The following is a 17,266-nucleotide window of genomic DNA, read 5'->3' as shown; positions in this document are numbered from 1 at the left end:
CAGGCATTTGTGTCTTGCTTTTCACAGAAGATTCCAGGGTTGCTATCTTGGTAGAAAACATTAGTGTATGTATTTGTACATGGACTTACCATCATGGACTCAGGGAGTGACAGGAGTGGGGGGAATGGAGCGAAGTTGGAGATGGGTTCAGGCTGGACATGAGAAGGAAGTTCTTTACCATGAGAGTGGTGAGATCCTGGAATGGGTTGCCCAGGGAGGTGGTTGAGCCCCCATCCCTTGAGGTGTTTAAGGCCAGGACGAGGCTGTGGCCAGACTGATCTAAGGTCCCTGATCTAGGCTGTCCATGGCAAGGGGGTTGGAACTAGGTGATCCTTGTGGTCCCTTCCAACCCTGAGTGATTCTGTAATGCTATAATTCAATTAGAAGGTGTTTGTGGCCAGCTGGGTTTTGTACAGACTGGACAAGAGAATGCTTGTCAGTTGGGTTTGAGAGCAGTAAGGCACACAGTAGCAAGTCTGGGGCTGTGGATGACAGGAGATGTGTGCAGGAACCTGGGCAGGCTGTGGAACAATGCAAATGTAGGAAGTCTGCATCGTGTTGTAGGCAAAGTTTAGTCCCATTGCGGCTTCATGGGCTTCCCCTGATGCTTGTTTTGGTTCTACCACCTCCTGAATTACAGAAAGCACAAACCCAAACACGTTACAAAAATGGAAGCATTCCTAGCTGCTCTCTAGGCTGTTGTTGTGGAGGTTGGTGAGTGCATCTTCTCTCCACAGCAAGCTCTGCGTGCAGTGTACATCCGTGGGTGGTGCTCATCCGTGCAGTCAGGGTCTGCCTATTCACTCACTTCACAGCACATGAGTTGCTGCTTCTGTTTGTTTACAGAAGCCAGGCCAAAGCCAGGTGATGGTGTAACAGATAGCTAAAATCATCTTTTCTTAGTAGGTAGTCAAGCTGGGGACTTGAGTTGCCCAGAAGTGTGCAGTGAGTGCTTTGAAGGTTGTTAAAACCTTGAGTAAGTTGGTGTGAGCTCTTAGCTGGCCTTGCCTGGAGGTGAAGGGTGAATTGGAGATCTTCTGAAGGGGACCTACAAAAAAGTTGACTAAGGGGCTATTTACAGAAGCCTGTGTCACTGAAACAGCAGCCAGTGGCTTTAAACCCGAGAGGGTAGATTCAGATGGGATATTAGGAAGAAGTTATTTGCTATGAGGGTGGTAGAACACTTGATGGAATCATAAAATCAATCAGGTTGTAAGAGACCTCCAAGCTCAGCCAGTCCAACGTAGCACCCAGCCCTAGCCAATCAACCAGACCATGGCACTAAGTGCCTCAGCCAGGCTTTGCTTCAACACCTCCAGGGATGGTGACTCCACCACCTCCCTGGACAGCCCATTCCAATGCCAATCACTCTCTCTGCCAACAACTTTCTCCTAACATCCAGCCTAGACCTCCCCTGGCACAACTTGAGACTGTGTCCTCTTCTTCTCTTGCTGCTTGCCTGGCAGAAGAGCCCAACCCCACCTGGCTACAGCCTCCCTTCAGGTGGTTGTAGACAGCAATGAGCTCTGCCCTGAGCCTCCTCTTCTGCAGGCTGCACCCCCCCAGCTCCCTCAGCCTCTCCTCACAGGGCTGTGCTCCAGGTCCCTCCCCAGCTTTGTTGCCCTTCCCTGGACAAACCCAGGCCAGCAGCAGCTCAGCCTGACCCACAGGGTGGTCTGCTACACTGCACTTTCCCCTTGTTCTGTTCACTTGAATGTGTTGTGGAGGGAGATAGTGGAAGCCTCATCCCTGCTGACATTTGAAGTCAGGATTGATGTGACTTTAACCTGATGTAGTTGGGGGTGTCCCTGCTGACTGCAGGCGTCTTGGACTGGAGAACTTCTAAAGGTTGTGGCTTGGATTGTCCTGTGGCGCTAGCATGGAGAGTGGGTCCTATGAGGAGCTGCCAAGAGCTCCTGTGTAGTTGTACTCTCCTCTATTTTAATGCCATGAAGGACAGGACAATGTTCTCGGGTATGTGTGTTCTGTTTCTCCCCTGGAGTTTTGCAGAAGCAGTGAGGTTGCCTCTAGAGTAGGTGGAGCAGGAACTGCCACCATAAGGACAGCCTCCGAAGAAGGTAGTAGCAGGAGTATTGTGGATCAGTTGATAGAGCAGTTTAAAGCTGTCTCTGCTTTTGAACACAAGGTATTAGGAATGTTAGGCAGGCTGTAGATGGCTTGTTCTCCTATTGCTTCTTTCCTTCATTTCCATCCCTGCTTGCAGGAACATCTACCAGGAGCATGGGCCTGTCCTGTACCCTCTTTCTCAGCTCAGAATAAGCCTGCAATTGGGGAACTTGCTCTTCACTTACTAGCTAATGAGTGGTCAGTGGAACCCTCAGATGCCCTCAGTGTTGTATAACAGGAATGTGTTCTACAACCTCTCATCAGAGCCACATCCCATGGCAAGGAAAATTAGTCCACCTGCAGGATCTACATTAGTGGGTTGGGAGACCAAAACTGTCACAAACCTGCTGAAAACCTTACCCTCATCAGAGCAGAGCTGTGAATATTCAGGTGCCTTTTCTCACTGTATTGTTTTTTGCTGGAGGCTTAAAGAGCCTTGAAGTTTTTTGGTTAACCATCCATAACACCCGTTTAAAATCCTGATGCTTTAATCTTTTCCCAGGAACTTCTCCTCAACACCTAAACCTTCTTGTTTTGTTTTTGCAAGTGTTGAGCATGCAGATGAGGGAGAGCTCAGAGGGAGCTGGAGCTCTTCAGCTTGGACAAGAGGAGCCTGAGGGCTGTGACCTTATTCATGTTGATAAAGATGTGCAGGGCAGCGTCAGGAGGGATGGAGCCAGGCTCTGCTCCAGGGTAGCCCATGACAGGACAAGTGGCAATGGGTGCAAGCTGGAGCTGATGAGGTTCCAAGGGAACATAAGGGAAATACTTGTCACTGTGAGGATGCTGTAGCCCTGGAGCAGGCTGTCCAGAGACATTGTGGAGCCTCCTTCATGTTCAACACCCATTTGGATGTGTTCCTATGTGATCTGCTCCAGGTGATCCTGCTCTGGCAGTGGGAGTTGGACTGAGGGAGTCCACAAACTTTGGAAGGAGTGGAACATCTTCCTGCTGAAGACAGACTGAGGGAGCTGGGGCTCTTCAGCTGGGAGCACAGGAGCCTGAGGGCTGTGACCTCATTCATGTTGATAAAGATGTGCAGGGCAGTGTCAGGAGAGGTGGAGCCAGGCTCTGCTCTGGGATGGCCAATGACAGGGTAAGTGGCAATGGGTGCAAGCTGGAGCAGATGAGGTTCCAAGGGAACATAAGGGAAGTACTTGTCAATGTGCTGCCCAGGGAGGTGGTGGAGTTGCTGTCCCTGAAGGTGTTCAAGGGAAGACTGGATGGGGCACTTAGTGCCATGGCCTGGTTGATTGGCTAGGGCTGGGTACTAGATTGGTCTGGGTGAGCTTGGAGGTCTCTTCCAACCTGCTTGATTCTATGATATCCTTGTTATCATTTGACATGGTATTTTTCTTGTTGTTAGAACAGAGATGTTTGAGTGAAGGGAAGTAGATACTGATCGTATTTAATATAAGAAACTATAGATTAATTGAAAAAACTCCTCAGTGTTTTCCTGCATTAATGCCAGGCTACAAAGAATTTCTCCCAAGGCTTTCATGGAACCACATTACTGAAATATCATGGAAGGAAGGGTCTGGAGAACAGGAGGGGCTGAGGGAGATCTTTTGGTGTACTACAACAACTTGAAATGAGATTTGAGCCAAATTGGATTGGTCTTTTCTTCCTAGAAACAAGTGATAGGATGAGAGGAAATCCCCTCCAGCTGCACCAGGGGAGGTTTAGGTTGGACACTGAAAGTGTCCAGAGAAAGGCCATGAGGATGAGCAGAGGACTGGAGCTGCTCTGCTATGAGGAGAGCCTGAGGGAGTTGGGGCTGTTCAGTCTGGAGAGGAGAAGGCTCCCAGGTGACCTTATTGTGGCCTTTCAGTATCTTAAGGGAGCTACAAGAAAGCTGGGGAGGGACTCTTTAGGCTGTTAGGGAGTGATAGGAGTGGGGGGAATGGAACCAAGCTAGAAAGAGGTAGATTCAGACTGGATGTTGGGAAGAAGTTCTTCAGCATGTGAGTGGTAAGAGCCTGGAAGAGGTTTCCCAGGGAGGTTGTGGAAGCCTCATCCCTGGAAGTGTTTAAGGCCAGGCTGGATGAGGCTGTGGACAGCCTGATCCAATGTGAGGTGTCCCTGTTTATGCCAGGGGGATTGTAACTAGCTGATGCTTGTGGTCCCTTCCAACCCTGACTGATTTTATGATGAGAAGAAGCTTCTTCACTGAAAGGGTTGTCAAAGACTGGAACAGGCTCCCCAGGTAGGTGATTGAGTTATTACCCCTAGAAGTGTTTAAAACAATCAGAGGTGTGGTGCTGAGCACCATGGCTTAGTGTACTTGGTAGAGTTGTAGGATGCTTTGACATCATGATCCTGAAGGTCTCTTAGGACCCAATTGATGCTACAGGAAATTTTTTGTTAGGACATTTCAAGGAATCCTTCCCTAGCCTGTGCTGTGCATTTTTCCTGTGCTGTTAGTGGCTCACATACTGTCTGCAATTTAATCCCCTTTTAATTCATTCTCCACCATCCTTTGATATTGGAAAAACCATGTCAGGGGACAATATCCATCACTAACCTTCAAGTCCTTCTTGTTTTTTTTTTGGGGGGGGGAAGGTCTCAGCTACCCTTAAATTGGAGATATGGAGACAAAGTGCTGAATGTCTCTTTCCCTTGTTATCTCCATAACATCATCTGTGTTAACCTACATGAAAATAATTTTCTCACTGAAGGTCTTACAGTCAAGACCTGCTGCCAATTCCAGGCTTTTAAGCATGTTGTGAGAGGAGCAGGAAATATTACTTCTACTATCCCACATGTCCTCTCCTGCAAACCCTTGCCTTGCAGGGCTGCTCCACACCACATCCATTCCACTTCACTAAAACCTCTTCCTTTTGTTCATGTAATTTATTCTAATCTTACCTGTATGGGGGAGCTATAAAAGTCTATTGTTGCTCTTGTCACATCTTTAATACTTGGTGTGCTTTTGTTGCCCTCCAGCACTTGCACAAGTGGCTGCCTCCTATGCTTTTTAACTCCAGAAGTCAATTATCCAGAGAGAACACAGCCAGTTGCTGGTTGCTGAGATGCTGCTTGTGTGGCAGGGGAGAAGGCTCAGTTACCATGGCTGGAGTGTTGAATGGTGTTGCCTCAAAGCTAGCTGGTCACCTGTGGCACTTGTACATCCCAAGAGCTAAAGTGAACTTCTTTACGGAGAGATTTGCCATTGGAATGGGCTGCCCAGGGAGGTGGTGGAGTTGCTGTTCCTTGAGGGGTTGAAGCAAAGCCTGGCTGGGGCACTTAGTGCCATGGTCTGGTGGATTGGCCAGGGCTGGGTGCTAGGTTGGACTGGCTGAGCTTGGAGGTCTCTTCCAATCTGGTTGCTTCTATGATTCTGTCATTCTATGGAACACTCTTCCTGGCAGTGTGAACCTGGCTGCTATTGAGAAGTCTTCTGCAAATAAATATGGTGTGCTCTGCTTAGCAACGCTGCAAATACAAGTCTGGTGTCAGGACCAGCAGTGTGTGGTGCTTAGCTTCATGCTGCATGATGTTATGTGCCTCTGAGATAAGGTAGGAAGGTGGAAAACCTTGGCAGGAAAAGGGGAGTTGTGTTTTGTAGAGGGAGCCACTAAGTGTGCTTTGAGAAGCTTTCAGAGATGCAAGATGAGCCATTAGGAGAGGTTTCACTGGGAAAAGCTGATTTATGCTGCCAAACAAATGTTTAAAACTCAGCTGTTTTCTTTCAGACAAGAGTCTGAAATCATACAGGTGCAGTGTTACTGTGGTTGCTGTGATGATCATAGCATGGTTTGGGTGGGAAGGGCCTCTAAAGATATCCAATTTCAGTCCCCCTGCCATGGGCAAGGACACCTTTGACTAGATAAGATTTCTCAAGGCCCCTTTCAACCCAGTTTTGGATACTGCTAGGCTTGTAACCCCCACAGTTTCTCTGGACAGCCCATTCCAGTGCCTCACCACGCTTCTGAGGAAGAATTTCTTCCTGATGTCTTACCTAAATCCATCTTCTACCAGTCTGAAGCCATTACCCCTTGTCCTGTCACCACATGTCTTCAGGAGAAGTCCCTCTCCAGCTCCAGTTTCATCATAACTGCTTCATGCCAGCTGTTCCAGGCCTGATGCCATGTGGAAGGCTCTGGAGTCAGTGGAAGTTCAGGGCATGCCTTTGGTTAAACATTTGGCTCTGGTACTCCACTACCAACACGAGTTCTGCTGTTTATTAACTTAGAGACTGCACAGAGCCTGAACTTCTGCATGACCCCAAACCTACTACAGAGTGCACTCCATACATTAGCCTTTACAAGCACTCCTTTTGCATCATTTTGGGGTCCCTTTGGTGCCAACATCTTTGTTTAACTCACACTCTAGTATTGCTTTCAGAAATGTACTTGTGAAAGTGTCTTGTTTTGCTGTTGCAGCTTCAAAGTGCTGTTATTTAACACTTCTCTGGGGCTGATTTGTCTCTCTTACAGATTTGTGTGGCTTTGCCTCCTCCTTGCAAGTATTTTAGGGCTCTAAACAGCAGAAAAGGTCTTGGCTTGGAGTAATGGCATAGAGCTGCACAGGGAGCACAGGTAAAACAGGGATGGCAGTGTGGGAGTGCTGGACACAGTTTAGTTGTGTTAAACTCACTGGGAAAAAGAACCCGAGAGTCATGATGGGCAACAGGATGACCACGAGCCAGCAGTGTGCTTTTGTGGCCCAGAAAGCCAACAACATCCTTGGTGGCATCAAAAATTGTGTGGCCAGTAGGCTGAAGGATGTTCTCCACACCCTCTACTTGACCCTGGTGAGGCTATGTCTGGAATACTGTGTCCAGTCCTGGGCTTCCTGATCCAGGAAGGACAGGGACTTGATGGAGAGGGTACAGCAAATGGCTATAAAGATGGTGAAGGAACTGGAACATCTCTTAGGAGGGAAGGCTGAGAATCATAGAATGGTTTAGATGGGAAGAGATCTCAAGGATCATCCAGTTCCAAACCTCCACCATAGGCAGGGACATCTCCCACTAGAACAGGTCACTCGTGGCCTCTTGAACCTTGGCATTGAACATCTCCAGGGAGGGAGCATCCACAACCTCCTTGGGCAACCTGTGCCAGGGAGAGAACTGAGGTTTCCAGACGGGAAAAGAGCAGCCTGAGTGGGATCTTATCAATGTTGATCTGCACTTAGAGGGTGGGTTGCAGGAGGATGGGACTAGGCTTTTCAGTGGCACTCAGTGACAGGATGAGGGCTAACAGGCATTGAGCAGCCTATTCTAGTGGGATGTGTCCCTGCCTGTGGTGGTGGGGTTGGATCTGGATGACATTTGAGGTCCCTTCCAACTTAAACCATTTTATATCTACCTCTTTTTCCCTTGTGATCTGTTGAAAAGACCCCAAGGAGAAGTTTCCATGAGGAGCAGAGCCCTGTGCTGAACTTGAGCTCTGTTCCCTTTTGAGTACACACCAGCAAAGAGCAGTCTGGCAGATGAGTATTTGAGAGCATCACTTACCAAGCCTGGTGACTTCTAATTTATAGTATAAGCAAACCAGAGTGAAAACCTCTGGATTCATCTCTTGATGCTTTGAAAAACTCAGATACAAAAAAACCAAAGCAGGATATGGGGGGGGGGAGGGTTTCAAAGCTGTGTGCTGCCTGTTATGAAATATGTTACTATTTTATTTGGTTTTTTGGGTGGTTATTTTCCTCACAATTCTAGTGGGTGCAAAAATAGCTCCCCTACTTCAATAATTTGGAATCCATAGATGCTTTTGGTTCTAGCATGGTGAATGCAACATAAATGGAGCTGGTTTGCTTTTTTTAGGTAGATACAGCTGCAGTTGCCTTTAGATATTCAAAGGCACTAACCTCTGGAAAATGCCATTTAAGGAATATGTCTAAAAATGCTTCCTGGAGTCTTGCAAACCAGGAAAAGCTTTCAGATGTTATCCAGCAGATGAAAAGGCTGAATGTGGAGCAACTGCAATAAGAAACTAGGTTTTGAGAGCTGAACATCTGAAGGCAGCTGCTCTGATCTTACTCTAGATGGAAAGGTTTAGTTGCTACTGCTATGGAAACTCCTCTGGTAATTAGAAACACAGAATTGGAAGGGACCACAGGAATCATCTAGCTCCAACCCCCCTGCCATGGGCAGGGATATCTCATACTGGATCAGGCTGTGTAGAGCCCCATCCAGCCTGGCCTTGAACATCTCCAGGGAGGTTGTGGATGACAGGATCACAGAATGTGATCTAAGTTGTGATCAAAGATCACATTCTGTGATTCTGTCATCCACAACTTCCCTGGGCAACCTGTGTCCATGTCTCACCACTGTCATGGTGAAGAACTTCCTTCTCATAGCCAGCCTGAATCTCCCCAGCATAGCTCCATTCCCCCTGGTCCTGTCACTACCTGATGGCCTAAAAAGTCCCTCCCTAGCTTTTTAGCAGGCCCCCTTGAGACAGTGGAGTTGTAGCAGGTGAGGTGGTTCCATTTTGATTGTTGTATTAAATGTACTTTCCTCACTATTGAGGAACAACCATCTCAAATTAAAACCTATTTTTTCCCCATGAGGATTTGGATGGTACCTAAAGGATGGGGTTGCTTAGCCTGGAAAAGAGGAGGCTCAGGGGATTGGATAGTGCTGGGTGATAGATTGGACTGGATGGTCTTAGAAGTATCTGCCAGCCTGGTTTATTCTATTACCTCATTGCTGTCTACAACTACCTGAAGGGAGGCTGTAGCCAGGTGGGGTTGGGCTCTTCTGCCAGGCAAGCAGCAATAGAACAAGGGGACAGAGTCTCAAGTTGGGGCAGGGGAGGTCTAGGCTGGATGTTAGGAGGAAGTTGTTGGCAGAGAGAGTGATTGGCATTGGAATGGGCTGCCCAGGAAGGTGGTGGAGTCACCATCCCTGGAGATGTTGAAGCCAAACCTAGATGGGGCACTTAGTGCCATTGTCTAGGGCTGTGTGTTAGGTTGGACTGGCTGAACTTGGAGGTCTCTTCCAGTCTGCTTGATTCTATGATCCCAAGCTGGATTTGTTCTCATTGTAACCCCTTCAGTGAAGGCTGAAGAGGCAAATAGGTGTTTGGATCTCATGATAGCCGGAGCTCTGTTGGCCATGAGGGTTTATTTTTGCAGCTGAAGTATCTTCTGAGCATTTGGCTCTTCAGCCCTTGTTACCAGGGCTAAAAAACTCTACAGAGTTACTCCATTGGCTCTGTGACAGCTGGGAAACTCCCTGATCCCGAGGTTATTCCTTGTGAATCTTGTTCTGCTGGCTCCAGTGCTTGTTCATGTGGCTGTGACAGGATGAGGTGCCTGGATTGAGGAACTGGATCCACCATTTCCATGCCTTTGTTCTGCAAAGTATGTATATCAGTATAGATAATGGATAAGACAAGGAGACCTACAGGCTCGAGTCCTGGTAGAAAAAGGAGCAAATGAATGGAGGGGGGAAAAAGGGAATTAAGAATATCTGAATCTGCATAATTTCCATTAATAAAACTTTCTTTTTATCCCAAGAAACTGGAGCATTAGGTCCATTGTGAGCAGGGGATATTAAAAGCTTGTTTGGCTGTTTTGTTTTATTCCCCTTCCCTGCAGTCTGACAGGAAGCAGCAAGTGATTGCAGAGCAGCTAACTGTGCTACAACAAACACATTCCAGCCATTCCTTCACCCACCATTCTCCTGCCCGGAATTAAGGGGAGGCACAGGAAGGGAAAGTGCCAGAGAAGCTTACCTCACGGCAGCTTTTCCAGCAGAGAGTAAACATATGCACCCAGCCCTGTCAAACACACACTTTGTGGTGCTCTGCAGAGATGGGGATGTTTGCCCTCGCTTTGGAAATCAGCCTCTGGAGCAGCCTTTTGGTCCAGAAAGGCTGCTGATGCTGGTTCCATCCCAGGCTGCAGGAATTGCTAAGGTAATGCAGGCAGAGTGGGAGAAAATACAGCCTGGGTTAAGGCAGCATCTTGTGTCCATAAGTGGCTTTGCATGGGGGAAAAGTGGGGCCCTGCAGCAGTCCTTCAGGTGGGGTCATAGAGCTTGGGGAGTAGTGATGGCATTGCCAGGTCATAGAGAGTCAAAAATGTTTTGGGTTGGAAAGGACCTTAAAGATCATCCAGTTGCAATCTCCCTGCCAGGGGCAGGGACACTTTCCACTAGCCTAGGTTGCTCAAGACCTCATCCAACCTGGCCCTGAACATCTCCAGGGAGGGTGCTTCCCCAGCCTCACTGGGCAACCTGTGCCAGTGTCTCCCCATCTCACTGGAAGCAATTTCTTCCTCATTTCCACTCTCAATCTTCCTTCCTCAAGCTCTTGTTAACAGTTAAAGGTGAATCCTGTAGAGTACATTGGTGGGTTGGACTTGGGTGATCCTGAGGGTCTTTTCCAACGTGGCTGTTGCTGTGATTCTCGGATCCCTTTCCTCCAATCCTTTAACCTGATGCTGCCTTTGGCTTAATGGCTGCAGGAAGCTTAATAGTGAAAATGGCTGCTGAAAGCTTCATGTTACAGCCAAGGTGCCTGCTGCTCCTGTAATGGTTGTGTCTTTGCCTTGCCATGCTCTTCCTGGTGATTCTGCAACCCCAGATTTGAACAGCTAACCACCTAATGCAGCTGCTTTCTGATGGTCTCGTGGTATTTGTGCCTAACTCAGACTGCTGATACATAGGTACAAGTAGCAATGCACAAACCAGGAACTCAAAACTCTGACTTCTTCCCTTTGTCTGTCTCTAATTGCATCAAACCCTTTCAACTTCCAGATTTGATGGTAAGGAGGCGTCCTGGTGGCTGTCATAATTAAGTGCCTTTCCCATGACTTCAAGTGAGTTAATGAAGAACACTTTTTAGTGCTGTTAGACATGACTCAGTGTAGATATTTGCCTTTTTGTTGTTGATGGGAGCAGAGGATGCCCAACATAGATTGATTTCCCTGCTGCTGCATGATTTTCATCACTTGTGCAGACCAGTTTGATAGAACATAGAATCAACCAAGCTCTTCCAGTCCAACCTATTCCCCAGCCCTATCCAGTCAACCAGAGCATGGCACTAGGTGCCTCAGCCAGGCTTGGCTTCAACATCTCCAGGGACGGTGACTCCACCACCTCCCTGGGCAGCCCATTCCAATGCCAATCACTTTCTCTGCCAACAACTTCCTCCTAACATCCAGCCTAGACCTCCCCTGCCACAACTTGAGGCTGTGTCCCCTTCTTCTGTTGCTGCTTGCTTGGCAGAAGAGCCCAACCCCAGCTGGCTACAGCCTCCCTTCAGGTAGCTGTAGACAGCAATGAGGTCTGTCCTGACCATCCTCTTCTTGAATCTTTCCATTTCTTTTGGTTGTGCTGTGGCAAGATCTGTCTGCTTTATGGAGTGCATGAGTTAGCTTGGTGTAGGATTGAATAATTTCCTGGGTTTGATGTATATTTTCAAACATTCCTTCCCCTCCCCCCCCCCCCCCCCCCCCCCCCCCCCCCCTTAGGCTTATGTTTAAAAACTACTCCTGGCCTTATTTTTCTTGGCAAGTGGCAGCCTTCCCCAGGGTGTTGCTCCTGGTCTCAGCTGCCCTGTACCTGAGCTGGGTGATGCTCTGTTGGGTGACTACTCCTGTTGTCATCTGTGAGGTAAGTTTCAACGTTTTAATCTGTGGCATCATTCCCACAGCTGTCATTGCTGTCTGCAAGTTTATTCTCAGCACAGTGTGAAGCTTTCAGCCCTGCAGAAGGGCAACACTTTCACTTCAGATTGCTAAGGCATGAGTTTTTATATTCAGTTTTTTCTTCAGCATTATAGAACTTGTTATCAGGTCCTCTTTATCTCCTCAGATTTGAGGTTGGTGTTTTGCTCTTGAGTGAATCTGGGGCCAGTCCTGCATGAATATGCTTTTTTAGGTCCCTGAAAAGGTTTTTTTTCTCCTGGGAGATAAGGACCTATTGAAGGCTAGTCATCTAAAAATATAGATGTTGTTACTTAACACAGAAAGCTTGTGTTAGCACCCAGCCTGATCTACTTCTGAGGGACAAGGAAGAATGCTGCTTTGTCTCTCTTAAAACAGAGGATTTCCTTATGTCTCCTTAGGTATTTGCTTTGCCCTTCCCTCCTGTAAATAGGACGTGGCTCCAGCTCTTTATCTATGGTTTATGCACCCAAATGTATGTGCAGAGGCACCCATGTGCTTGCACATGTCTGGATGGACCACATCTGATGCAGGCATTTGCAGAATGCATTTGGGAGTGGAACCCAGCATGGGGAATGCTATTGGAAACTGGGGAGTTATCTGGCAGTAGCATCTGGGATACCATAAGTCTTGTGGCTCCACAGGCATCAAGAAGTAAGCCACTTCAGAAACAAAAAACAAACATGAAAGCAATTGGCAGGAGAAGAAACACAAACGTGCTGAGTGAAGAAGAGGGAAGAGGAAGTACATGGCAGCAGATTCCAGAGGAGAGCATCTGCAGGCAGAGCCAGAGAGCTCGATGGCATGTTGTGATTTCCAGGTTTTCTGGCTGCAGCAGTTGTGCCCTTCCCCAAGTGTGTATTGAAGCTTCCCACAGCAGCGTAGCTCCTTCCTGGTCTGTTTTCCAGCTCTTCAGCTTCTCCTTTCTCTCCATCCTTGGTATTATGCTGGTTTTTTATCAGCCTCTTCTTTTTGAGCCACCTGTGATAGTTCTTGCTCTGCGTCTTGGGCCAGACATGCCCACATAGCTTTCAAATGCCAAAACCTGCATGTGGGCAGAGCCTGGAATTGCTTTTGCTGCTGCTTTAGACTGCAGGAAAGGGAGAAAGATTTAATAGGTACCCAGGTATCTGAAACAACACCAAGGGACGGAGGGAGCTGAGAGAGGAGATGACTAAGGGGTGACCTCATTCGTGTTCATAAATATGTGAGGAGTGAGTGGCAGGAGGCTGGAGCCAGGCTCTGCTGGGTGATGCCCAATGACAGGGCAAGGGACAGTGGGTGAAGTCGGGCCATAGGAGGTTCTGTGTGAACCTGAGGAAGAATTTTTTCTCTGTGAAGGTGACAGAGCACTGAAAGAAGCTGCCCAGAGGGGTTGTGGAGTCTCCTTCTCGAGAGATATTCAAAGCCCACCTGGATGTGTTCCTGTGTGATCTGTTAGAGGTGATCCTGCTCTGCTAGGGAGGCTGGACTGGCTGAGCTTTGAGGGTCCCTGCCAGCCCCTGATGTTGTGGGACTGGCTGAGCTCTGGGGGTCCCGCCAGCCCCTGATGTTGTGGGACTGGCTGAGCTCTGGGGGTCCCTGCCAGCCCCTGATGTTGTAGGACTGGCTGAGCTCTGGGGGTCCCTGCCAGCCCCTGACGGAAATGAGGCTCAGGTACTGATTGTTTGAAGGAGCTGAAGCTGTGGGTTTAGGAACTTCTGTATCAGCTGTCATCTGCTCACAGGAGGCCTTTTAAACCTTGCTTCTGGGGGCATAAGAAGGTCCAAGAACAGAGAGTGGAGATGAGTGGCTGTATTAAAACCAGCTCTTTCAGCCTCACAGTGGTGCAAGGCAGGTGTCAGACACGGCAGGTCCAGGACAGGGTAACGTTTTCCTCCCAGGGAACAGCAATCCTGTTGAAGCTGTGTTTTGCTCCATCAGGCAGGAGTTGTCCCTTTGCAAGGCATCCCAGGCATCACGTGAAGGCAGTGTGAAAGCTTTTGGTGCTGGTAAATCTGATGCAAAGCCCAGATGCCTGCCTGATGGAAGTGCTTTGGTCTGGGTGGAACAGCTGGAGGAACAAGCAGAACAGGACCTTTTCCTTGCAGGCTGACCTGCATTTCTTCCATAATTCCTGCTTTGCTTCTCTACAGAGATCCTTTCCCAGCTCCAAGTTGATCTCCTTGATGATTCTGGAGTTAAATATTTGTTCCTGCATGGTTGCAGAGCTAACGACTCTGCTGGATCCTTTCCATCTCATGTTTGGAGCTGACATCACCACTGTCTGCAGTGAATACCTCCTCCTCAGGCTGACCTCTGACACCAGATTGAGTGCTGCTTCTAGCTTTTAACAAGGCAGTCTTGTGTCTCAGTACTTGGATTTCAGAGATGCCTCATTTGTTGTCCTTTCAAGTGTGAAGAAAAGCACTTTCTTTGTGCTGGACATGGCATCTGTACTCTGATTCTCACCTGCAGGTTCTGCTGTGCCTGGAACTTCTGTTGCTGCCCCAGAGATCTCCTCACAGAATCTCAGAACGGTTTGTCTTGGAGGGGACTTTTAAGGGCCACGTAGCCTAAATCTCTCCAAGTCAATAGGGACATCTTCTATAAGGGCAGGTTGCTCAGAGCCCTCAACAACCTGACCTGCACTGGTTCCAGGAATGGGCCTTGAACCACCCTTCCAGGCAACCTGGGCCAATGTCTCTTCATTCTCAGTGTCAAGCATTTCTTCCTGCTCTTCTAGTCCAGATCTCTCTCTTTCAGTTCAAACCATTCCTCCTTGTCCTAACAGGACCTGCTCAGAAGTCTGCCCCCAGCTCTCTGATCAGTCTCTTCAAGCACTGTAAAGCCACCAGGAGGTTTTCCTGGAGCCTTCTCTTCCCCAGGCTGAACAAGCCCAACTCAGCCTGGCCTTCCGGCCCTGCAAGCATTGCTGTGGCCTCCTCTGGCCCTGCTCCAACAGGTCCCTGCCTGTGCTGTGCTGAACGCTCCAGAGCTGGCCCCAGCACTACTGGTGTGTGCTCAGCAGAGCAGATCACAGGGATGGGCATCAGCCTAGATTTGTGAGCTGCTTGCCTCTGTGTGTTGGCTTTTTTCCCCCCCCTTCTCTACTTACTTTGCCCTTTTTAGTGCTCTGAGGAGTCTGGTGCAGGATGCATTGCTTTCATTCTGCGTCTGTGGGAGAAGGAACTTATCTGTCTTCATGATTTGCTTTTATGGTAACTCCTTTATCTTACTAAAACCAAAGTAACATTTTCTTTCCATGGCTTGCAATTGCACAATTAATATTTATTGCAGAGGGAACATAAGCTACCAGCTCCTAAAAGGGCAGAAAGGATTAATGCATTTGCCTGAGTAACTTCAAAGTATAATTCTATTTATTTATTCATCTATTGCTGAATCCTACTGTCCTAGTTCAGGGATAATAAGGTCAGACAGGAGACACATCTGGAGTGTTAATGACAGAGTTTGTGATTGACCAGTGACATTGGTGTGGCACAGACATGGAGAAATTAGTAACAGTCAATAACAGTGAAGAGAAACTTCCTAGAGAAGCAGGTGGAGGAGAAGCTTATCTAGTGGTTGGTGTCTGGGCTGAATTTTTCTGGCCAAGCTGTTTCAGTGCTAGATGTGGTGCTGAGGGATATGGATTTGCATCAGACGTGGTAGAGATGGAGAATGATTGACTCCATCTTCAAGGTCTTGAAATTGTTTTGATTGGAGAAGACTTCCAAGATCATCCAGCCCAACCATCAACCCAATACCAGCATGGCAATGAAACCATGTCCCCAAGTGCTGTGGCCACAGGTTTCTTGCACACCTGCAGGCATTGTGACTCAACCACCTCCCTGGGCAGCCTGTGCCAATGCCTGACCACTCTTGCAGCAAAGAAATTGTTTCTCATGTCCAAGCTCTGGCACAATTTCAGGCCATTTGCTATCAGCTGATACTGGGGAGAAGAGACCAACTCCCACCTGGCTCCAACCTCCCCTGAGGGAGTTGTAGAGAGCAATGAGTTCTCCCCTCAGCCTCCTTTCCTCCAGAGCAAACAACTCTCTCAGCTGCTCCTCATCAGAACTCTTCTTCAGGCCCCTTGCCAGGGTTGTTGTCCTTCTCTGAGCACACTCCAGCAGCTCTATCTGTAAGTAGCAGTCACTTTTGAGAAGTCAAATCTTTCAAATACTTTCTGTTAACAGGTCAGTAGTGAAGAGAGCTGACCAGCAATGGAATTCTGCTCTTCAGACAGAGGCCTGAACAGCATTTGTGTTGAAATCATCTGCTCTGTTTGGAGACTGGAGGAAAACTCCTTTCTGTACAGCTGGTGAGTTTGTTTTTACAGTCCAAACCAGACATAGTGGTGAGGGATGCCACTGGCAGTGTCTTTCTCTAACCCCTGCTTGATTCATTAGCTGCTAAGATTCTGCTCAGTTCACAATAAACTGTTTGCTGCTGAAATCTGTTGGTTGCAGGGCAGCATTCCAAAGGGGAAGGAAAAAAAAAAACCTACCAGTTACAGCTTGAAGTGAAAGCTCACCCAAACCAATAATAAACCAATCAGAACAACTGCCTCTTCTACTCTGTGGCCGTTAAAAGAGCACTTGTACGCTGCTTTAAGTGAGCCTGACCACTCCCTGCCTGTTGAATGCACCTTTGTGACTGGAAGGTGCATTCATTCTTCTTGCAGCACTGCCTGTGAAGCCAGTTTTATGGATTAAAGACTTGGAGCATAATGTAGGCACCTGTCGATTTAGGGGAGCCTAAAAATATCTCCCTGACTCTCACACGTTTTGCAGCAACTTGGAGCATATGTACACTTCACATATCTTTTAGCTTGGGTTCTGTGGTGGGGGGGTGGTGTTTTTTTTCCTCTCCCAGTCCTTGTCTGTCACCTCAGCCAGCACAACAAGCTGTAATCTGAATAATAAAGTACATCTTGTTCATTGGCTGGCTTATTAATATGCAGCAAGGGCTTGCCATAGGCAGTTAATAATATGATATGCTGCCACTCTGCAGGGAGAAGTCAAAAAGCAGTGCTTTTGTCACACTGGGAAGCAGCCAAGCTGGGCTCTGCTGCTGTCAGTGAGCTGGGTGTGATTGCAGGGGAGGGTGAGAGATCAGATCGACTAGAAAAGATGCTGAGGGACTCCTGTGTGGTCCAGAGCTGAAGGAGAAAAAGGTTTTGTGGCCCTTGTCAGGGCAGAGCCAGCTCTCCTGAGTGCTCTCTGGGTGGAAGCTGAGGCATAGGAAGTTTCCTTTAAATACAAGGAAGATTTTTTTTTTCCCTGTGAAGGTGACAGAAACCTGCAACAGGCTGCCCAGGGGGCCTGTGGAGTCTCCCTCTCCAGAGATATTCAAGACCTGCCTGGATGTGTTTCTGTGTGATCTGCTGTAGGTGATGTTGCTCTGGCAGGGGAGTTGGACTGGCTGAGCTTTGGAGGTCCCTTCCAGCCCCTGACTTGCTGTGGTTCTGTAGGATTTGTTTGTAGCCATACAGCTGGCTGTTTGCCTTGGGTTTTGTCCAGGAACTCAA

At 48.2% G+C, this 17,266-nt stretch overlaps 1 long non-coding RNA gene across 2 annotated transcripts in view; it reads left to right on the top strand.

Annotated features, from left to right (window-relative positions):
- Positions 1-16,676, top strand: part of LOC135187527 (uncharacterized) — a 48,780-nt gene extending 32,104 nt beyond the window's left edge. The window contains exons 2-4 of one of the 2 annotated variants that reach the window (XR_010307360.1): positions 11,560-11,701; positions 15,933-16,057; positions 16,206-16,676. This is a non-coding gene — a long non-coding RNA (uncharacterized LOC135187527). The remainder of the gene's footprint in view (positions 1-11,559; positions 11,702-15,932; positions 16,058-16,205) is intronic. The other variant, XR_010307359.1, reaches the window with a different exon arrangement.
- Positions 16,677-17,266: the final 590 nt, after the last annotated feature.

The sequence above is a fragment of the Pogoniulus pusillus genome, chromosome 2 (genome assembly GCF_015220805.1).
Source record: "Pogoniulus pusillus isolate bPogPus1 chromosome 2, bPogPus1.pri, whole genome shotgun sequence".
Taxonomy (NCBI): Eukaryota; Metazoa; Chordata; class Aves; order Piciformes; family Lybiidae; genus Pogoniulus; species Pogoniulus pusillus.
Note: the sequence above shows the minus strand (reverse complement) of the source record. Positions and strands in the feature narration are given on the sequence as shown.